At 37.8% G+C, this 24,052-nt stretch overlaps 1 protein-coding gene across 33 annotated transcripts in view; it reads right to left on the reverse strand.

The window, feature by feature from the left end:
- The window catches only part of PLAGL1 (PLAG1 like zinc finger 1), a 113,390-nt gene that overhangs the window by 50,480 nt on the left and 38,858 nt on the right, over positions 1-24,052 (reverse strand). For 14 of the 33 annotated variants that reach the window (XM_025382521.1, XM_025382511.1, XM_025382524.1 and 11 more), the window contains exon 1: positions 15,164-15,486. The exons of 14 other annotated variants lie outside the window; for them this stretch is intronic. The gene's annotated coding sequence lies outside the window, so the exon portion shown is untranslated. Of the gene's footprint in view, positions 1-615; positions 627-15,163; positions 15,487-24,052 lie in introns of those variants that run through there. 5 more of the 33 variants (XM_025382523.1, XM_025382531.1, XM_025382529.1 and 2 more) reach the window with 4 other exon arrangements.

Here is a 24,052-nt window from a genome sequence, read left to right on the forward strand (position 1 = left end):
CCTGGCCATCACAGTGAAACCCCGTCTATACTAAAAATAGAAAAATTAGCTGGGTGTGGTGGCAGGCACCTGTAATCCAAGCTACTCAGGAGGCTGGAGCAGGCGAATTGCTAGGACCCAGGAGGCAGAGTTTGCAGTGAGCCAACATCACGCCACTGCACTCCAGCCTGGGTAACAGAGCTAGATTCTGTCTCAAAAAACAAACAAACAAACACACACACACACACACACACACACACACACACACACAATGGAAATGTGTATTGGTTATTATTGGCTTCATTTGACAAAGTATTTCAAGAAAGAGCTGAGCTTAGAAAAGAACTATCCGGTTTCCAGGAAGTGAAAGGGAATGAGGAGACAGCAGACATTTCAGATTTTGCAACTACAAAAACTAACTTCTTCTCCATCCCTACACTAACAGTTAACAGTAAGGCTTTGAAGATCATAAGCCCAGGAAAACTTTTTTTTTAAACTAATTTGTCTCAGTTCAAGGATAGATAATATATCCATTAAATCTTTTCATGTGGATAAAATGACTGAGAGAATAGATCAGATTAAAAGTAAAGCTTTCCAATAGAAGCCAGCCAGTCCCAAGATAACTTCCTTTAGGACCAGAAAGACAGCTATGGGAGTGAGAATGCAAATCAGTGTAGCAAATCTGAGAGCCAGGACTCATGCATGACAAAAGAAAATTCTAGGGCTGTGTTTACTAGCACACAGAATTGATTGGAGACAAACAGATAAGAAACCTTCCAAATTTTGTAGAGCACTGTGCTGCCAAAAAGAATAAGCCTATCAGCTGAAGTGTTAAAATGATCCTTTGGTCCCCAACACTCTATATGCAGGAAGTGGATAGAAAGAGTTGCTCAGTTCCCAACTAGGGCAGATTCTCAAATGTCCACTTCATATGTGGCTAAGGAAAAAAAAATAAATAAAATAAAAGAACTCCTTAGTGGGCAGGGCCAGTGCTTCTGAAAATGATGAACAAGAAGGGCCTAATCAGGGTCTAATCAAGAAGCATTTTACTCCCCAGGCTTCCTGGAATCTGGTGAAGGATTTCAAAATTGTTATGGACCAGGAACTCCCTAAAGTATACTGGTGAAATTTATAACTTACAATGTGGGAAAGACTAGGTTTGGATCTGTATTATTTTGATAATCTCAGAAAGGTATCAGAAAAATGAGGAATTTTCCTATATATTGTAAATTTTAAAACCTCACAGTGCATAGGATGTCCACATGTTCCACATCGTGTCCTCTGAGAATATGAACATCTTTCCCCCGCTGTTTAAAAGCAATTTTCTAGATTGCAGTTTTAAACATCTCTGAATGTGACAAGGTATTACCATTAAAGCGTATGACACTGATTTTACACTCCACAGAAGTGCAGACAGATTTAACAAGGCAGCCCTACTTCACACTAGCTCTTGAAACCTCAAGTAGGAATGAAATGAAACTAATGACATTATAACTACTACTATTATTCACAAAAAAAAAATATGTGGAAGATGATGAGAGACAGCAGTGTGACCACTGGAGCAGCTCATATTCGGTCCCAACATTTTATTCCTGCTTGCGTTTCTGGAAAATCCACTGTTACAGATTCAAATGTGTCCTCAAAATTCAAATGTTGAAAACCCAACCCCTAATGTGACTGTATTTGGAGATAGGACCATCAGGGAGGTAATTAAGGTTAAATGATGCCTTAAGAGTGGGGCTCTAATCCAATTAAAAGTCTCATTATAAAGTCTCATTATAATACATGTCAGTTTCTGATGTGTTTGCTCATAGCAAATTTGCATTAATTTCAGATTTTCTGACCTCATGGAGGTAATTGGACTATGTCACATCTCTCAAAGTGATGCCCCTATCCTGTCATCATCTAATGGGAACAATTAAGAAACAATAAGATAGAACCATCACAAAAGAACAGGCCTCCTGTGCTCAGAATCCAAGTGATCAGAGGTCAGATGCTTGCTGTATTACTTATTAACTGTCTGATATTGGGAAAGGCTTCATTGTTTCTCAGCCAAAATTTTCTTATTTGTACAAAGGAGATAAAACTATCTATTCTCAGGTTGTTGGAACAATTAAATAAAATGATTCACAACAAGTGGTCAACACAGAAAATACTCACAGTAAAGCAGGGTCCCTTTCAATTTATCCTTAAAGTTAATTAACAAAAAACTTCAATTTCAGTATTATACAGATATTTGTATGCATGTATTGAGCTACCTTTTCATATCATTCAATCAAGAATGCATAATTTTTGGCTTTTGCTTTTTTGTTGTTACGGTTTTTGGGTTTTTTTTTTTTTTTTTGCTTTGCTTTGGGAAAGGGGATAAATGTTAAACTAATTTGAGGAGTGAGTTAAGCCAAGGAAACATGACTCTAAACTACATAATTTAAACATATTTCTATACTTTGTATTTATGTGTGAACCACTTTGGTCAAAGTTTGAAATTATGTTTACCTCCTATAAATATTTGTTGAATAAATTTATGAATGTTTTCTAAGTTAAATATCTTTAAAAGCTATACTGTCATAAGATACTCATACCACTTAAAATTCAAACACTGTTATGATATATATGCTTATACAAAATGTTTCAAATCTGAAATATAAGGATTTCTTTTGCCTGAAGACTAAAGGAAGAAAGATCACCCTTTCTATAAATTTCATAATATATTTTCCAGGGATGAAAGAGAAAAGAAAATTTAACACTTGATGGGCTCAAATCTTAATTAAAAAACAGAGGCTCTTGTTTCAAAGCCGAGTAATAATAAGTATTTCCATAAAATACCTACATTACTGGCTATATTAATGGTGGCCAGCCATAAAATTAAAGCAAAGAGAAGAACTGAAATCTAGACCTCTAATCTTTTTTCCAAAAATATCAAGGATAAAGGATGGTCAGGAGTTAACCAAAACCAAAAACTGTTTAACCTGGTCACCCTCCCACCATCGTTCACTCTATTTTGAGACCTGCTGAGCCACATTGTCCTTTAAATTTTCTTGATTTAGGGTCTCATTTTCTCCGAACTGCTATGATCACAATAGTGACACATAAAGAAGAAACACTGGGTGATTTGAGAGAACTTTAACAAGGTCTGGACATTTCTCTCACTAGGAAGTAGCTGACCCCATTACTACAGGGCACACTTCTTATTAGGTGGATCTGGGAGAGTCCTATCACAGAGCTGCAATGTCTGCATGCATGATTACAAGCAAAAGTTGACCAAGAAGGCTTCAATGAGAAGCAGATGAAATTGAATCAAATGAATGTTTATTAAGCACCTACAAAGTGCTCGTAAACAGAAAGTATGGCAAAGACTGCCAATTTTCTCTGATATTCATTCTTCCCTTCTTTCTTTGTAATATAATCTCTGAATTTTATATGGGCACATGACTCCCCAGAATAAAAACATTTCTCAATGTCCCTTGAAGATAAAGGTTGTCACGTTACTGACACGATATAGGCACAAATGTCATGTGCAAATTCTGGTTATTGTCCTGAAGCAGGAGCAGTCTTATTTATTCCATTTTTTTTTTTTTTTTTTTTTTTTTTTGCTGACTGAAATACAGACATCATAGCTAGAACTTGGCTAGCCATCTTCGATCATGAGGTAGACAAACAGAACAAGGACACAGACCTTAGAGTTCAGAAACAGACGCACGTACTCAGGCATTTGATTTTCAACAAGGGTACCATGCAATTCAAAGGAGGGAAAGAAAAATTCCTCAAAAGATTCCAGAGCAATTAAATTTCGATCCTGAAAAAATTAACCTTGACCCTTATCTCACATCATACAGAAATTAATTTGAGATAGATGATGGAATGGGTCATAGATATAAATGTAAAAAAAAAAAATGGATATCTTCTTGATTGAGGGATAGACAAAGATTTCTTAAATAGGACAAAAAACAAACTATTAAAAAACTGATAAACTGGATTTCATTAAAATACCACAAGACAGCATTAAAAGATAAACAGAAAAGTCATGAAATCATCAAGGAAATGCACATGAAAACCATGAGACCATGAAGCCATGAGATATCACCTCAAACCCACCAGAGGGCTTAAAGTGAAAAAGACTAACAATATCAGGTGCTGATGAAAATGCGCACTACAACTACAACTCTATTGCTAGCAAAAGTGTACACATATGCATTCAGTTTTGTAAACTGTTTGGCTCCCCTATGGCCTAACAATTCTAGTTTCAGATTTGTTCCTTGGTGAAATACTGCAAATGTCCACCAAAAGACTTGTGAATGAGTATTCACAGCAGGTCTATTTGTAAGAACCCAAACTAGAACACACCCACATAGCTATTAACAGAATGGATAAACAAATTGTGGTAATGGATTCCTACTCAGAAAAAATACAAAAAGAACCACCTATTGATAGATGCATCAGCACAGATAACTCTCAAAAATTTATGCCGAATTAAAGCCAGACACAAAAAAGTACATCTTATTTGGGTATACTTAAAATTCAATAATAGACAAAACAGGGAGGCTCAGGTGGGAGGATTGCTTGAGCCTGGGAGGTTGAGGCTGCTGTGAACTGTCATCCTGTCATCATGCAACCACACTCTAGCCTGGGTAGCAGAGTGAGATACCATCTCGGGGAAGGGGGATGAGGGGAAGGAATAGACAAAACTAATCTACAGTGATGGACATCAGAAGAGTGTGATCCACAGGGGAGGTGTTGGCCAGGAGGTAGATGAGAGAATTTTCTCCTCGATGGATGTAATATTGTCTATCTTGCTCTTGGTTGTGATTACACAGGTGTGTGGATGTGTATGTGTGTGTGTATATATATAAACTCATCAAGCTATATACTTAAGAATGGCAGAGTTCATATGTTTTTCTTCCCCACGTATTTCATGCCTCAACAGAAGCAGAGAAAAAGTACTTTATGAAAGATAAGTAGACTCTTTTTACCTTATCCATTGCCCAGCAAAGGTTATTAGGCAAATGTAAAATTTTCTACTTAAAATAAAACAAACACCAAGCAAAGTGTGACTAAACTTTACTTTTTTTCTTACCCCCAAATAAGCCAAAATTAGAATATTCAAACCTTATTCATTAGTATCAACAAAAACTTAGAAGGAAATTCCAAAGAAAGTAGGAGTACACCAGTTAGTCCATAGCAACTATCATGGTCACCAAAGTGAAGATTCTATAGTATAATGGCAATGAAAGCAAAGTTTTCATTGTATATGCCATTTTCAGTGTGTTTTACCGTAAATGCTTCTGTTCTTGATTTTAACTATTTCTTTATTTTTAACACAAAGGCAGTATAGCATAGAAGAAAGAGCAAGAGCCCTGATTCAGACAAACCTGTTTTGCCACTTACTAACTATATGGTGTTAGGCAAGTTTCCTAATCTCTTTGATACTAAGTTTCTTCACAATTTAAGAGAGATAATAACACTTACTTTGCAAAATTGTAGCACAATTATAGTAGGTACTTAGTAGTGGTAGCTATTTGGCAATAGCTCTTTGTATGCAAAGTGTCATGTCAGCCACTTGAACCCTATCTAAGAACCTGACCGTCTGGAAATTTAGATATAAAGATTGGTGACGAAAGGTAAGAATTTAACATGGGCTATGGATTATAAATTATAGGGTTTCTATGTAGCTAGTAGGGTTGTAGAGTGAGTATTCTCTGAACAAAGCTTGAAAAAAAATGGTTGAAAATTAGTTGGGGAGAAAACATTTAAGGCAGAGGAACTGGCACAAATAAGAACACAGCTGCAAAAGCAGGAGAGTGAATCCTTTAGGGGCTGATGAGTGGTTAGGACCACTTGTATCACTGGATTAGTTCTGAGAAATTAGAGAAGAAGGCCAGCAAAGTAAGTTAGGAACAGGCAAAAAAGGACCATTGTCTTGCTAAGAAGCAAGAACCTTGCAAGTATTGGGATGCCACTAAAGGACTTTTTTCAGGGAACTGACCCCAGTGGTCATTACACATGATAGGAAGGGAAGAAGTCAATACAGGGAAAAATAGCATAGGGTGACAAGAGCCTAAACCAAGGTGCTGAGGGGAGTGAAAGAAACAGGAAGGAAAGATATTAGAAAGTTCAATTTTTTTTCCTGTGTTTCAGAATGCAAATGGAAGAGAAAGTTCAATTTTATTATTTAAAAAAATGATCATTGAGTTTCCCTGAATGATACAAATAGGCCTGCCTTCAACTTCAAGATTGATCCTAATTGACCCCTAAGTTCCTCAAGAGCAAAGATATGCCCCCAAGCCAACAAAACACATTGCCTGGCACAAAGAAAGTGCTCAGTACATCACTGGTGAATGAATCTTTCCAAATATTCCAAATATGGAAATCTCCATATGCAAATAATACAATGTATTAATGATGTAATGTGAAACACATAGAAAAGCTAGAATCACTTTTCCTTTTTGTTTAGTGATGATTTTCCAAAATATATGCCAACTTCTGAATTTGCTCATGCAAGAGCTATCTCTATCTCCAGCTTATCAAAAGACTCAGATATAAATCGCTCCAGAAAGTTAAGAATGTTGCCACCTCAGTTGCTAAGCTCTTGTGTAATGTTGTTCTAGGAATCCATTATTCTTTATGTCCTTTGCTATAGCAAAAGAACAGTCACTTTATGACTCATGAATATTACATCAAAAAATTAAAACAGTAAATTAAATCCAAATTATGTAAACAAATATGTGTAAGGTTACTTAAGAGTGCAAGATGATTTAGTAATTAATTTGCTTATTACAATAATTTAAATTAAAATAACCTAACACTAAGAAATGAAGAAAAAAAATGAGTACTTCCTAGGGATAAGCACAATTCTTACCCTATTTTATGTATTAACTCATTTAATCCTCTCAACAACCTTATATGGTAGACAGTTTTACCTAAATTTAAAGATGAGAAAATTGAGATACAGAGAAGTAACTGCCCAAGGTTACACTACATGGCAGCAGAGCAGCAGAAGTAGGAATTGAATGCAAGCAATCTGGCTTCACAGTTCAATAGATTCAGAAAAAAAACCACTTAATAAATCCAGTATGATTCATGATATAAAACTCTTAGAGAACTAGAAGAAGAGAACTTTAAATATTCAGCAACAACATCACACTAAGCTTCAGTGCTACAGAAGTATTCTCATGTAAGTCAGGAACAAAATAAGAATGTTCATGATCAGTACCACTATTCTTCATTGCACTGGGGGTCCTAGCCAGTGAAATTAGACAAAAACAAAAGAATAAGAGATATGAAGATCAGAAGGAAAAGAAAAAAATTATTTCTTGCAAATTATGTATTTATGTACATGGAAATATAATATTATTTATGAAGTAATAACTAGCTGGTTAGAAAATAGGAAACTAAGAGAACCTATTCACAGTAGCAACAAAAATCATCAGGATTTAGAAATAAATGTAAAAAAAAATGTACAAGTCCTTTGTTTGTATCATATCATTGAAGGACACAAAAAGGACATGACAAAGAAAAAACTGAATATTGCAAATATGCCCATTCTTCTCATATTGATCTATAAATTCAAAGCCATTTCTATAAAAATCCCAATAGGACTTTTCAAGAAACTTCATAAACAGGTACTAAAACTCATATGGAATGGGAGAGGTCCAAAATAGCCAAACAATTCAGCAGAAAAACAAAAGAAGGTTTCTCCCCTATGACATATCAAAATCATGAGAGTTATCTTAGGAAGATTTGTTCAGGCAATATGGAGAGCTAGACATTCTAAAACAAACCTTTTAATACTTGCAAAGTTCTAAGGAATACTGGAAAAACATCCTTTAAAATGTCAGATATTTGTAATTCTTCATGTCATCAAACTAAGAAAAGTCATAATCTCAATAGATGCAGAAAAAGATTTTGACAAAATTAAAAATTGAGTATACGTACAAATAACTCCTAGCTCTGTCCACAGAGGGCCAAGAAACAGTAACATCTCAGTAGCAGCAAGGACACATAGCACACAGATCTTGGTTTCTAATACCATCCTCCAGTAAAAGGAATCAAGACATTTTGGAGAAATGGCTGATTCTAAGGTTGGGGAAGGGAAAATACTAAATGAGCCTGGGGCATCTCATAGTGCCAGACAGTAAGGAAATGATAAAAAAAATAAAAATTTTTAATGGCGACATTTCAAAAGGACAAAAGAGCCAACCTGAAAAAATCCCAATGCCAAAGCTGGAACAATTTTAGCAATATAAAAATGATATTAGATAATAGCTCAAAGACTAAAATAAATATCCATCAATATACATGGACATAAATAACTGACTGAATAATAAATCAATGGGAGAAAAGGGACCAATCTTTCTTAGAGAAGAATTCCTATTAATAAATGTAAAAAAAGGAAGAAAATGGAAAATCACCATTAGAATACCACAATAATAATTGTTGCAGGCAAGATCCACTGAATACTAAAATTATTGGACAAAATTTTAAAGAGAAATAGAATATTTGTACTACCTCAAAATATTTATTAATCACTGTGGTGGTTTTAACATATGTCCACAAATTATTTGATACCTTTCCTTCCCTTGACTGTGGACTTTCTCCTAACAAATAGACTATGGAAAGAGGGAAAAAGGAACATTACAATAAGAAACCTTGCCAGACACCATCTGGCCATGTGATCAAAGTTATCATCAGTTGATGTGATTATCATATGCTGCCATATGTGATACAATGAGAAGGGCACAACAGCTCTGCGATATTCTTCTCTCAAAATCCATAACCTCAGTCTAATTGTCAGAAAACATCGGATAAATCCAAATTGAGATGCATTTTACAAAACACAAACCAGTACTCTTCAAAAGTGACAAGATATGAAAGACTGAGAAACTGTCACAGATCGGAGTAAACGAGGGAGACATGAAAACTAAACACCATGTGGTATATGGGTTGGATCCTGAAATTTAAAAAAAAGAATATTAGAGGGAAAACAGTGGTAATCTGAATAAAATGTATAGTTTCATTAATACTATTGTGCCAATGTTAATTTCTTAACTTTGGTACTTTACAACAGTTATGTAAGATGTTAACATGAGAGGAAGTTGGTGAAGGGTATACAAAAACACTGCACTATCTCTGCAATTCTTGTAAATTTAAAATTATTTCAGAATAAAATGAATTTGAAAATTCAATACTCATTTGTGAAAGCAATTCTCAGTGAACTAGAAACAGAAGAAAATTTCCTCAATCTGGTAAAGAACATCTACCAAAAAAAAGTACAGTAAACATCACCCTTAATAGTGAAATGTAGAGGCATTCTCCCCTTAAGATGAGGAAAAAGCAAGGATATACATTGTTAATACTTCTGTTAAATATTGTTCTAGAGGTCCCAGCCAGTGCAATAAGGCAAGAAAAGGAGAAAAAGATAATAGAATTGTAAAGGCATATTTAAACCATTTTTTTTCCAGATGGCATGACAGCACATTAAAAAAAAAAAAAAAAAAAAAAAAAAGAATCTGCATACTACCAGAACTAAAAGTGAATTTAGCAAGGGTACAAAATACAAGATCAATATATAAAAATAAATTTTGTTTCCATACACTAGGCAAGATGTTTGGAAAATAAAACCGGGGGGAAAAAAAAAAAACACACCACCACCTGCAACAGCATCAAAAATCATTAAATGTCTAGAAATAAACTGAATAATGTGTAAGTCCTCTACACTGAATATACAGAACATGTTGAAAGTAACTGTAGAAGAATTTATTCAATGAAGGGAAAGACTCAATTCTGTTAAAATGTTCACTTTCCCAAAGTTGCTCTGCAGAGTCAATGCAATCCCAGTCAAAAGTCTGGTAGACCTTTTTTTTTTTTTTTTTTTTTTTATTAATGGACATTGACAAGCACATTTGAAAATTTATATGGAAATATAAAGCACTTAAATAATCAAAACATTTGTTTAAAAGAACAAAACTGGACGGTTTACAATACCATATCAAGACTTACCATAAACTACAGTAATTAAAAAAGTATGGTACTGATGCAAGAACGGATAATTAGTCCAAGTGGAACAGAATAGAGTCCAGAAACAGACCCAAATATATGACCATTCATTTATCAACAAAGTCCCCATGCAATTCAATGGGAAAAGAAAAGTGCTGTTTTTTTCAGTAAATGTGTAGAGTAGATGAATGTCCATACAGAAAATAAATCTTGAGACTGGGCATGGTAGCTCACTCCTGTAATCCCAGCACTTTGGGAGGCCGAGGCGGGAGGATCATGAGGTCAGGAGATTGAGACCATCCTGGCTCACACGGTGAAACCCTGTCTCTACTAAACATACAAAAAATTAGTCGGGCATGGTTAATGTGGGCGCCTGTAGTCCCAGCTACTCAGGAGGCTGAGGCAGGAGAATGGCGTGAACCCGAGAGGCGGAGCTTGCAGTGAGCCGAGATCACACCACTGCACTCCAGCCTGGGTAACAGAGTGAGACTCCGTCTAAAAAAAAAAAACAGAAATCTTGATCCCTACCTCACACCATACACGAAAATCAACTGGTGATAATCACAGACCCAACAGCTAAAACTGTAAAGTTTCTGGAGGAAAACAAAGGCAAATGTCTTCAAAACCTTGAGAGTGGGCAAATTTGAGGGTAGGAAGAAAATTTTACAGGTAGGATGCAAAAAAGCACTAACTTCCACTCCCTTCCCCTTTTTACCCACTCCCAAATCCTGATAAACCAAACTTCAAAGGAATAATTCTGCTCATCAAAAGGTACTATTAAGAGAATAAACAGGCAAACTTCAGGGTAGGAAATACTTGCAAACATGTACCCAACAAAGATTCCCTATCCAGATTATATTAGGAACTAAAAATCATTAATAAAAAGATAATCTTTTTTTTTTTTTTAAATGGGCAAAATATTTCAATAGGCAGGTCACAAAGGAAATCTAAATGGCTGATTAAGATATTTTAAGATGTTCAACATTATTAGTGTTTATGGAAATGCAACCAACCTACCAAAGACCATCAATTCAACTCCTTGGTATATAGCTGAGAGATGTATGTCTACCAATGGATGTTGGAAGAACATTCTTCACAATTTAATTCTTAACGGCCCAACAAGAAAATGAATAAGTAAATTGCTTATATTATAGATCCACATAATGTAATACCATAGAAGAGGGGTCAATAAATTTTTTTCTGTAAATGGTCACTTGGTAAATAGTTTAGACTTTGTGGGCCATATGGCCTCTGTAATAACTACTCAACTCTGCCAAATGGGCATAACTATGTTCCAGTAATTTCTTTTTTTTTTAAGATGGGGTCATCTTACTGTCACCCAGGCTGCAGTGCAGTGGCATGATCACAGTTCATTGTAAGCTCAAACTCTTGAGCTCAAGAGATTCTCCTGCCTCAGCCTCTTGAGTGGCTGGATTATAGACAGGAGCCATGGAAACCAGCCTAATAAAATTTTATAAACAAAAATATGCAGTGGGTTGGAATTGGCCCACAGGCCACAGTTTGCCAACCCTTGATATAAAGCAAAAATAAAAAACAAACAAAAATACTTATACATGCAACATGGATGAATACAATGTGAACAAAAGAATAAACTCTATGACTCCATTTATATGAAGTTTTAAAAAACACTTGAAAATAATCCATGATCACAGAAATCAGGGCAGTAGTTGACTAGGGGAAGCGAGTGGCTCCATTGACAGGAAGGGGCAGAAGGAATGAACATGTTTTATATGTTTATCTGGGTAGTAATCACAAAGGTATACACATATGTAAATTTCATCAAGCTACACGCTTTTTTTGTTGTACATAAATTATAGAACTAAAAAATGTATGTAGAATTCAACATGGATAAAAAATATATTAAATACATTAAATGTACCTTAAAAGATGTGGGTGACAGAGTGAGGAAGTCTAACAGAAGTCTAATCATAGCTCCTAAAGGAAAGAATAGGATAAAAACAGGTGAAAATAAAGAGATAAAAGACAAAATTTTCCTGAATTGATGAAACATAAACCTTAGAGACAGGAGATTTTATTTATATATATAAATTGATACAAATATATTTAATTTTTATATAAATTCTACAGTGAGATATACATATAATCTATATATAAAGTGTGTATGTATATACATTATGTATATACACACACCTACATACCTTGCCTCAAAAGTCTGTGACTACAAATTATTCATGATGATACAAGGAGCAGTGAAAACCATAAAGCAATTCTCAAATTTCAAAGAATTAGTGGCCTTGACATGTATGCTGACTACAGGGCAAATTAGAAATCAGTAACAAAAGGATAACTCACAAAACCTTCCACATTGGAACTAGACTACTTTCTACAAATCTGTTAGGGGAAGAAAAAATATCACAATGAAAAAATTTTTAATTCTTAGAACTGAACAATATACTACATAGAAAACAACAGTAAATGAAAGTCAGCAGTATTTTCAGATGACAAATAAACAAACCAGGATTAACAGCCTGGAAATAAGCCCAAGCATATCTGGGTACTGTATGTGACAGAAGCGGCACTGCTAATCACTGATATTGGAACAATTACCTTTTCACATGGGAATCTGAAAATGAATTAAGCTTGATTTCATAACATAAAATATATACATCTAAACATATACATGTTTCAGGTAAATTAAAGAACAAAATGTGGACAAAACGTAATTCTTAGAAAAATATTCAGAATACATTTCATTAATAGTAGAGTATCTTAAGACAAAAAGCATACAGATTAATGTCTATAGTTTAATATCTCCAAGTATATAACAAATATTTGTATCCAGAATGTTTTCCAAGAGAAATTTCTGCAATGATGGGAATATTCTGTTCTATAATATATTATAATGTAAAATATATCACATAATAAAATATAAAAGTAATATGTGGCTACTGAGCACTAAAAATGTGGCCTAAAAGAACTGAGGAACAGAAATTATTGCGGTAAATACATGTTAGCATTTTAAATCCTGAAAGTCTGTAAAGTTCTGTGATTTTTATATACTTTTTAGTTTTCATTTTTCATAACAAAATTTGATTTTAGCTAAAATTACTACATAAAATATTCCAGTTGTGTATAAAATATGTAAATGTGACTTTTGGGAAAGCAAACACCCCAAATGATATTTTCTCCTAAATGCTTTTTGAAATATTATAAATTAAGTTATAAGAATAAAGAATAATTTAATAAATACTGATATGTCTACCATGGAATTTATGAAATAAAACATTATTGATAAGTTCCCTAGGTACTCCTCCCTGAGCAAGATTTTTTTTTTTTTTTCTAAAAAGAAGCCAGGCAATAACAATAACAGACGTAGAGCCCTAGACTCACGCTTCTTCAGTTTGTGACACCCATATTTTGATATATTTGGGGAGAAATGTGACATTCAAACTTAGTGTGTATCATTTAACAAAGAGTTACAAAGCAAACACCCATGTAACCATTGCATAGGTCAGGCGATAAAGCATTTCCAGCATCTCTGAACCCCAGACCCTCTCCTCCCCACCAGGAGGTGACCATTAGCTTGACCTTTTTTCTTTACTACTTTTAATGCCTATATATGCATCCCTAAACAATAGCTTTGCTCCATCAGGTTCTGAATTTTACATAGATGATATCACACAACTTTCTCTGGCAACTTTTTTTGTTTTTTTGGTTCAACACTGAAAGGCATTTGTGTTGAAACACAAAAATATTTCATTGGCCACTGTACAGTGTGCCCTTTTTATGACTGGTGTATAATTTATCTTTCTCCTTCAGGTGGGCATAAAGGTGGCTTCCAGTTTTCTGCTATTACAGTCAACCTTCTTGTACACGTCTGCTTGTGGACATGTATTAAAATTTATCTAGGGCAGTGGCTTTCAAACTTTTTTGTCCATGACTCATACTAAGGAATGACGTTTTACATCATGACACACATTTGTGTATGTATGAAACTGAGGAGAGGAGGAGAGATTCATAAAGCGAACACCTCTATGACCTGAGAGACACTGACGTTCTATTCTCTGTGTTTTACAAATTCTGATCATCCACTTAAATGACTTTACGACCCACTAAAATGGACTTCAAATTCTGAAAAACATTGTTGTTAAGGATGAATACCCAGGCGTGCAACTGCTGGATCAGGAAACACGGACATCGGACGTCGTCAACTTTTCCAGATCCTTAACTGTTAAATGTTCTTATCTAAGCGCATATAAATTTACCACTATTTAACTTCAGAGTGAAAAGCGTGAAACATCAGAGAACATTTTATCTTTTCCCTCGGTCATTAAACAGTATTAATCACTTACCATGTGCCAAGTAAGCAATCTCCGGGCCCAGCGCGACCCATGGGTTAATATGCGGAGGGGCTGCGGGGGAGCACTTAGGGGACCAGGACCTCAGTGAGGCCCCAGAAAGCACCCGGGAGGGGCCTCCGATCCTGCCTGGGAGGGAGGGGTTAGAGGAGGATTCCTGGAAGAAGGAGGACCTAAGCTGGGTGTTTCTATTTTTGATTTTTATTGGTTTCCTAAAACATGAAAGTAACACATTTGATGAGAAAAAATATTCAAAATTACAGGAGTCTATTCAGTAAAAGGTAGAAATCCCCACTCCGCCCTGAAAGTTGGATGCGGAGACTAACCGAAGTTGCATTATCAGCTGTCCCGATCTAGGAAATTTTTAGGACCCCACGTTTTAAAATACTTTTAAGAGTATGTCTGATACAGTCTGTAATACTAAAGCATCAAAATAATCATATTTTCCATAAGAGACTAAAGCAAAAACAGTTACTGTCTAGTTCCATTATTACTTTCAACAGACTTTTTCTTCTTTTCCTTGTTCTGTTTTTTTCCTGGCCCGTTGGCGAGGTTAGAGCGCCAGGCTGTAAGAATCGGGTCTATGGACCGCATACCAGATAGGCGCGAAAGCCTCTGGCAGCGGCGTCCGGGGGGCTGGCGGCACTCGCGGTGGGGCGGCCTGGGTTGCGGGTGACGATCTGTGGGGTCCCGCACCCGGGCCCGTGGAGCCCGGACCTGCACGTAGGCAGCGCGGCAAAGGCACACCCTCCTTGCGGCCGCGAACCCAGCGCCGTCCTCGCAGCGCGGCAATGCACTGCCACAGCTGCCCCCAGCCCGCCCGCCGCGGCCGCGAGTACCCAGACACCTACCCTGCGGGGCAACGACCCCCGGAGCTCAGGCGAGGCTGCTGGGGCGTGCCGCCTCTGCGGCCATGACGGCGACCGGGGGAAGCACCCCGCGCGCCAAGGCCCCGCGCAGCTGGGCTGTGAGTGCTGCTGCCCCGTCCGTCCGTCCAGCACCCGCCCGGAGAGTGAGGCCAGAGCACGCCCCAGCCGTGTCTAAATCAAGGCTCGGGGCGGTACCGACGGGCTGAATGACAAATGGCAGATGCCGTGGGCTTTGCCGCCCGCGGCAGCCAAGAGGATGGCTGAGCCGAGGAGGCCGCGCGCAGGCGGGGCTCGGGAGCCGGAACGGCACGGCTGCGAGGAGGGCGCTGGGGCCCCTGGCGGGGGCGTCACGTGGCAGGAGGAGGCCCCGCCGGGGAGCTGGGGGTCGGCGGCCGAGGCGGGGGGAGCGGAGCGGCACCCACACGACCGGCGGGCCGGGTCACTGGTGGGGGCAAAGCCAAGGTCGCCCAGGTACAGCGCTGGCGCAGGTAGACCCGAGCTGGCCCGGAGTCCGCAGTGGGGCCTGCTAGCTCAAGTCACCGCCAGGATGGGCTGCCTAAGCCTGATCACACACGAGAAACGCGACAGATGCTAGGACACTGCAATAGGCCAAACTAACTTACCTCCTGTGCCAGCAGCGCCCAAGTACAGCTGCCCAAATGTGAGCACTGACCGTGAGCCAGGCACTGTCCTAAGTACTTTGCAGGTAAATACGTGTAATCCTCACAGCAATGTTGGCAGAAATAACCGTCTCACGGCTGAAGAAACGAAGACGCAGAAAGCGTAGACAGAAATAATTTTATAATTATGGGATCACACTATGTCTGCTTCACACAATTTCAAATTTTTCAATGTTACTGGAATTTAAGAAAAATAAACTGAAAGGAATCTCTATTGCTTTCTTCCCTAAAAGACGTGCTTTTTAAAAGGCCTATCAGCATTACGTAAAAAGATTAAGAGAGGTGTAAGGAGCTCACTACATGTTTGGGTTTAGACAGTTTCATAGCTCTGAAAGTTGAAGTTAATTAGCATCATACACCTCCGCCTACCTTTACCCCCTGCCTCTCAATTTCCATTACTTCTATTACTTTCAGCTTACTAGCAATGAGAACATTTGCAATTGCTCTGCAACTTTATTTTTCCAGATGTTGTCTTAATTCTCTCTTTAAATGAATTTGATGTTCACTGTAACTTATCCATCCCTGAATTTTTATTTTTATTTAGTTCTTGATGGACTGCCTTCTTTTTCAAGTCATATTTCTAAGGAGGGTTTATAGAGTGCTGCCATGGTTGAGAAAATCTGGTATTTTTCTCTATACATAAATAAAAACTGAGTTGGGTATTTTCAATTCATACCTTCCTTCAAAACCTAACAGAACAAGATGGCAATTGCTTTATTTATTTTTTTATTATACTTTTAAGTTTTGGGATACATGTACAGAACATGCAGGTTTGTTACACAGGTATACACATCCCATGGTGGTTTGCTGCACCCATCAACCCATCATCTATATTAGATATTTCTCCTAATGCTATCCCTCCCCTGCTAGCCCCCACCCCTCCCTGTGTCCATGTGTTCTCATTTTTCAACTCTCACTTATGAGTGAGAACATGCAGTGTTTAGTTTTCTGTTCCTGTGTTAGTTTGCTGAGAACGATGGTTTCCAGCTTCATCTATGTCCCTACAAAGGACACGATCTCATCCTTTTTTATGGCTGCATAGTATTCCATGGTGTGTATGTGCCACATTTTCTTAATCCAGTCTATCACTAATGGTTTCAAGTTGGTTTCAAGTCTTTGCTATTGTGAATAGTGCTGCAATAAACATACATGTGCACGTGTCTTTAGAGTAGAATGATTTATAATTCTTTGGGTATATACCCAGTAATGGGATTGCTGGATCAAATGTTATTTCTGGTTCTAGATCCTTGAGGAATTGCCACACTGTCTTCACAATGGTTGAACTAATTTACACTCCCACCAACAGTGTAAAAGCATTCCTATTTTTCCACATCCTCTCCAGCATCTGTTGTTTTCTGGCTTTTTAATGATTATCATTCTAACTGGCATGTTATTTGATAAGCAACTTCAGCAAAGTCTCAGGATACAAAAACAATGTGCAAAAATCACAAGCATTACTATATACCAATAATAGACAAACAGAGAGCCAACACATCAGTGAACTCTGATTCACAGTGGAGACAAAGAGAATAAAATGCCTAGGAACACAACTTACAAGGGATCTGAAGGACCTCTTCAAGGTGAACTACAAATCACTGCTTAAGGAAATTAGAGAGGACACAAACAAATGGAAAAACATTCCATGCTTATGGGTAGGAAGAATCAATATCATGAAAATGGCCATACTGTCCAAAGTAATTTATAGACTCAATGCTATCCCCATCAAGCTACCATTGACTTTCTTCACAGAATTAGAAAAAACTACTTTAAATTTCATATGGAACCAAAAAAGAGCCTGTATAGCCAAGGCAATCCTAAACAAAAAGAACAAAGCTGGAGGCATTACACTACCTGACTTCAAACTATACTACAAGTCTACAGTAACCAAAACTGCATGGTACTGGTACCAAAACAGATATATAGACCAATGGAACAGAACAGAGTCATCAGAAATAACACCACACATCTACAACCATCTGATCTTTGACAAACCTGACAAAAACAATCAATAGGTAAAAGATTCCCTGTTTAATAAATAGTGTTGGGAAAAACTGACTAGCCATATGCAGAAAACTGACACTACACTGCTTCATTACACCTTATACAAAAATTAACTCAAGATGGATTAAAGACTTAAACATCAGACCTAAAACCATAAAAAGCCTAGAAGAAAACCTAGGCAAAACCATTTAGGACATAGGCATGGGCAAAGACTTCATGACTAAAACAACAAAAGCAATGGCAACAAAAGCCAAAATTGACAAATGGGATCTAATTAAACTAAAGAGCTTCTGCACAGCAAAAGAAACTATCATCAGAGTGAACAGGCCACCTACAGAATGGGAGAAAATTTTTGTAATCTATCCATCTGACAAAGGGCTAATATCCTGAATCTACAAGGAACTTAAACAAATTTACAAGAAAAAATCAAACAACTCCATCAAAAAGTGGGCAAAGGGTATGAACAGACACTTCTCAAAAGAAGACATTTATGTGGCCAACAAACATATGAAAAAAGCTCATCATTACTGGTCATTAGAGAAATGCTTCACTGATTTTTGACACAGAAGATTTCTGTGGAAAGATCTTAATCCCATGTAATTTTCCTGTTGGAGGTGGCTTGATTTTTCTGCTCGGACACCTGAAAAATTCTTTATCATTAATATACCTCTTAATATTCCTATCTGGGCTATGCCTCTGTGTCAGTTATTCTAGATCAATTTTTCCCCCAGCATACAGTATGATCTTCCAATTTATAGATTATGTTCTTTTCTAATATCCCATGCATATTATATATCTGAATAAACTGCATTTTCAGGGCTGAGTGTTGTTTTTATCTACTTGTTCTGTGAATCGAGGTTTTTCAGACAAGGAGAGGTGGGGGAAAAGGGGATGTGTGGAATTCAGCTCAGACAGAGTATAAAGCTTGCTGGGGGAACTCAACCTTCACATCTGAGATTCCTTTAAGTCCTCTGGCAGCTGGACTTCAAGCTAGCCAAGGGAATATCCCATGCCTCAGAGCTTCAGTTCATTTGCTCAGTTCAGCACTGTATCCCAGAAAGCGGGAAACCTTCCTGCTTCCGGCAAGATCCAACAGTGGTATGCAAAGGTTCCTCAACATTTCACAGGTGTGCCACTGCCTTTCCACATTGGAGGACATTTGTGAGAATTCTTAGGATTTGGTCTGATCATCTTTTTCCTCAACATGTCTTGCAGCGGTGGGTGGAGGGCTGGGCAGACATAGGTTCATCTGTACACAAATCACGCCTCCATAGAATCTTCTGTTCTCTTTGCTCTTGCCATCAATTTTCAAAGTTTACATTATAAGGTTGTACTTTTTTCTTCTTTGGTTGCAGCATGTAAGTTTTTTGTTGCTTTCTTTCCTTTGGGAGATTTAGTGTTTTGTTTTGTTTTTGAAACAGAGTCTCGCTCTGTCACCCAGACTGGAGTACAGTTGCGTGATCTCGGCTTACCGCAACCTCTGCCTCCCGGGTTCAAGCAATTCTCCTGTCTCAGCCTCCTGAGTAGCTGGGACTACAGGCATGCACCATCATGCCCAGCTAATTTTTGTATTTTTAGTAGAGGCTGGTATGGGGGGGTTGGGTGGGGGGAAGTTCACCATGTTGGCCAGGCTGGTCTCAAACTCCTGACCTCAGTTGATCTGCCTGTCTCAGCCTCCCAAAATGCTAGGATTACAGGCATGAGCCACCCTGCCTGGCTGATTTAGTGTTTTAATTTTGATTTTTTTAGTGCTTTCTTGTGTCGTCTTTATCCAGAAGTCAGTCAAGCAGTCTTTCTTTCTCACTGGTAATGAATTACGTGAAATCCTTTTTTATCTTTAGGTTATTTCCACAGTGGTCTCTTTGAACATGACTATGTTGACCTGGTAGCTGTGATACACTCTTTTTCCCCTAAGCTTTCCCTCGATGACACATGCTTTGGCATTACAGCATGCCCCAGCAAAGTTTCTGGAGCAGGGGTTGCAAACTCAAATCTCTACAAAGTTTAAAACAGTGAGGAACAATGGGACTGTGGTAAAGTGAAAAGGACATTATTTGTGTAAGGGGCAGATGCTCAGCTCAGGCCAATGGCTGCCATGTTTGAATTCAGGGCAGGGTTGCCACATCTGCATAATTTTCAAGGGAAGTATGCTAGCTAACATTTTAATATAAAATCTCCTAATTTTAGAAACGCTGTAGAGGCCACATGAAGTATTTATCCAGGTCAAAGTGGACCCAAGGGTTGCCAGCGTGGTCCCTGTTGTAGAGAGAACCCCTCAGGACAAATTCCGTAATCACACTTTTTCTTTAAGTATTTGGAGATTCCATTTTATTCTGCAGACTATTGAATGACTTCTTAAAATTTCTTTAGCAAATGCAGAACAAGAAAATTCATCTGACACATCTATAAGTTGATACAATGTGTCAAGACCCAACACTTTCAGGAACAGGTGTTACCAGGGGTGGCAGCTATGATGGGGCTAAAATTAATAACACATGGGCAGATAGTCATACAGATTATGCCCACATTAACAAAATAATGGAGAGAGGAATGTTATTTTCAATTGATGCAAAAAGAACATTTGACAACCACACCCCATCCTAAACCAACTAGGAATGGAATGGAACTTCCTTAGCCTGATAGTGGCTGTATTTTATCCTATAGCTGCCATAACAAATTACCACAAACTGGTGGCATAAAACATGAAATGTATTTTCTGAGTCCCAGAGGCCAGAAGGCTGAAATCAAGATATCAGCAAAGGCCGCAGGCGCCATCTAGTGGCTCTAGTGGAGATTCCTTCCTCACTTCTTCCAGCTTTTAGTGACCATTGGCATTCCCTGGCTTCCTCGGCTTCCTTGGCTTGCGGCCACAGCATGCCAATCTCTGCCTCCATCTTCACAACGCCTTCTCTGTGCGTGTCATGTGGTTTCTCCTGTGTGTGTCTCTCTTATAGGGATAGATGTCACTGTACTTAGGACTCACTGAAATAACTGAAGGTGGTCTCCTCATTTCAAGATCCTTAACTTAGTCACATCTGCAAAGACCCTTTTATTCAACTCAGGTTACATTCTGAGATTCCAGAGATTAGGACACAAACAAATATTTTTGAGGGTCATCAGTCAGTCCTCATGTCAAAGTTGATGTGGGCAAAATCCATGTCAGCTTTGCTGTTGAAATTGACAAGCTGATTCTAAACTTTATATGGAAATGAAAAGAACCTAGAAGAGAAAAAATCATCTTAAAAAGAAAAACAAAGTTGGAAGGCTAATTCTATCTGATTTTTAGGCCTACTATAAAGCTAGACTAATCAAGACAATGGGGTACTGGCTGGGTGTGGTGGCTTACACCTGTAATCCCAGCACTTTGGGAGGTCGAGGCGGGCAGATCACTTGAGGTCAGGAGTTCAAGACCAGCCTGGCCAACACGGCAAAACCCTATCTCTACTAAAAATGCAAAATTTGCCAGGCATGGTGGTGCACACCTGTAATCCCAACTACTCAGGAGGCTAAGGCAGGAGAATTGCTTTAACCTCAAGGTGGAGGTTGCAATGAGCCAAGATTGCACCACTGCACTCCAGCCTAGGCGACAGAGCAAGACTCTGTCTCAAAAAAAAAAAAAAAAAAAAAAAGACATAAGGGTACCGACAGTAGGGTACTGACAAAAGACAGCAGGGTACTGACATAAGAAAAAACAATATTGTATTGAGTCCAGAAATAGACACACACATAAGATCTATTGGGTTTTGTTTGTATGTTTATTTGTTTGTTTTGAGACACAGTCTGGCTCTGTTGCCCAGGCTGGAGTACAGTGACTCGGCTCACTGCAGCCTCTGCCTTCCAGTTTCAAGTGATTCTCCTTCCTCAGCCTCCAGAATAGCTGGGACTACAGACAGGTGCCACTGCACCCAGCTGATTTTTGTATTTTTAGTAGAGATAGGGTTTTGCCACGTTGCCCAGGCTGGTTTCAAACTCCTGGGCTCAAGTGATCTGAGCACCTCGGCCTCCCAGGGTGCTGAGATTACAGATGTGAGCCACTGCCCCCAGCCTAGATCTATTGGTATTTTGACAGAGGTATAATGTAATTGCATTGGAAAGAGATAAATGGTGTGGGAACTGGTTACCTATATAGAGAAAAAAATAAACTTCCACATTCATTTCACACCCTTCCCCCCCCCAAAAAAAAAATCAAGTGAAATCTCAGACCTAAATAAAAAGCAAGAACTATAAAACTTCTAGAATCACCCTAGAATCACTTCTAGAATTCAATACAGTACCCATTAGCCATGTATGGCTATTACATAGCTAGTCCAAACTGAAATTTGCTATAAGCGTAAAATATACTCTGGTTTTCCAAGATATGGTATTTTTTAAAAATGTAAAATATCCCATTAATTTTTATATTGATTACATGTTGAAATAATATTTTAAATACATTGCATATAATTCAAATTAACTTAAACTATTTTTAAAACATGGCTATTGGAACATTTTAAATTACCTATGTAGCTCACATGATATTTCTGTTTGACAACACTGTTTCAGAAGAAAACCTAGGGATAGGCAGAGACTGACTGGGCAGGACACAAGAAGCAATGACCCTTAAAGAATAAACTGGCAATTGGATTTTACTAAAAATAAAACGTGATCTTTAAAAGAGACTATTAAGGAAAAAAATCCAAGCCACATGGGAAAAAATCTTCACAATGCATATACATGACATAGGACTTGCACTAAAATATTTGAAGGACTCAATAATACAATAAACAATACACTTCACTAAATGAGACATGTGAAGGGCCAAGAAGCCCAAGAATGACATTAAACGTCATTTCCCCAATGATTAATGCAAATCAAAACTATAGTGAAATACCACTACATACCCACTGGAAAGGCTGAAGTTGAAAAGACTGACAATACCAAGGGTAGGTGACAATGTGGGAAAACTGGAACGCTCACACATTGCTAGAAGAAATATAAAATGATACAGCCACTTTAGAAAACAGTTTGAAAGTTTCTTATAAACTTAAACATACTCTTATTATATGACCCAGCAATCCCAGTCTTAGATATTTTATCCAAGAGAAATGATAACATGTCTGTGGAAAGATTTAAATGCAAATATTCATATTCTCTCCAAACTGATAACAACTCAATTGTCAGTAATAAAATGGGCAAACTGCTGATACTGTCAACACAGATGAATTAAAACAATAGCAACAGTGTGCGGAGTCAAAGAAATCATATTGTATCATATCAGGGTTCTCTAGAGGAACAGAACTAATAAGATATATATATATATATATGTATATATACACTCACACACATATACATACATATATATATTATATATATATGAGTTTATTAAGTATTAATTTACATGATCACAAGGTCCCACAATAGGCCGTCTGCAAGCTGAGGAGCAAGGAGAGCCAGTCCGAGTCCCAAAACTGAAGAACTTGGAGTCTGATGTTAGAGGGCAGGAAGCATCCAGCATGGGAGAAAGATGTAGGCTGGGAGGCTAGGCCAGTCTCTCCTTTTCACATTTTTCTGCCTGCCTTATGTTCACTGGCAGCTGATTAGATTATGCCCTCCAGATTAAGAGTGGATCTGCCTTCTGCCTTCCCCAGACCACTGACTCAAATATTAATCTCTTTTGGCAACACTCTCACAGACACACCCAGGATCAATACATTGTATCTTTCAATCCAATCAAGTTGACGTTCAGTATTAACCATCATAATATGTAAACAACACATGGTCCCATTCATATGAAATTTTAGAAACACAAATTTATAGTCTTTCTAAAGCAGATCAATAGTTTTCCACAGTGGAAGGAGGGGAGGTGTTGGGGAATTTTACAAGGTGATAGAAACACTCCACCTCTTGCTTAGTAAGAAGATTACATTGGGGCTATGTATTTGTCGTACCGCACTGAATGATACACCTAAAATACATCCATTAGATTACATGCAAATCATCCTTCAATAAATGTCATTAAATTATTTCCTTTCTGATTTGGATAGGATGAGGAGAAATCACATGAGATTGGTTTTATCTCTATTACCAGCAATTTGAATTAGAATTGACCTTCTGCTACTTTTTTGTTGTGAGCTTTTTCATTAGCACTCCCTTGTGCATTATTAGTCTGTGTTCTAACCTGCGAGTGTGTCAGTGGCAGTGACCTAGAGCC

This window comes from Theropithecus gelada, chromosome 4, assembly GCF_003255815.1.
Source record: "Theropithecus gelada isolate Dixy chromosome 4, Tgel_1.0, whole genome shotgun sequence".
Taxonomy (NCBI): Eukaryota; Metazoa; Chordata; class Mammalia; order Primates; family Cercopithecidae; genus Theropithecus; species Theropithecus gelada.